Consider the following 437-nt stretch of genomic DNA (forward strand, 5'->3'; position numbering starts at 1 on the left):
CGCCGCGGTATGCCAGATCTGTGCTGGCCACGGCCCTTTTCTCGCAGCTGGCGGGGTCTGTCTCAGATCCGCCTGCCCAAGCTGGCGCCCCGCCGCTTTGCGCCGGTTGTGGTTGCTCGCGATGGGACGGCGCCTGCTTGCTCGGTAAGCTTTGCCGTTAATGATATCCTGCTGGAGGCCACTCCTCCTCCCCCTATTCATGGTGCTCACTGGCCATGTCTTAAATCGGCGTCGGCCTCCTTCAAATCGCGCTCTGCGCGAGATGGTGCTTCGAGCCCTGTGCCCGCTGCTGAGGATTCAAGTCGCGGCTTTGCCGCTGATGCTAGCCGCGAGGCGGAGTGGCAGCTGGTGCGGCATGTGTACTGGTGGAGAGAGCTCCCCACCCACCAGCATTCAATACGGCGCTCGGCTTCTTCTTATTCCCCTCCTGGGCAGCG

This window comes from Triticum dicoccoides, chromosome 6A (assembly GCF_002162155.2).
Source record: "Triticum dicoccoides isolate Atlit2015 ecotype Zavitan chromosome 6A, WEW_v2.0, whole genome shotgun sequence".
NCBI classification, from domain to species: domain Eukaryota; kingdom Viridiplantae; phylum Streptophyta; class Magnoliopsida; order Poales; family Poaceae; genus Triticum; species Triticum dicoccoides.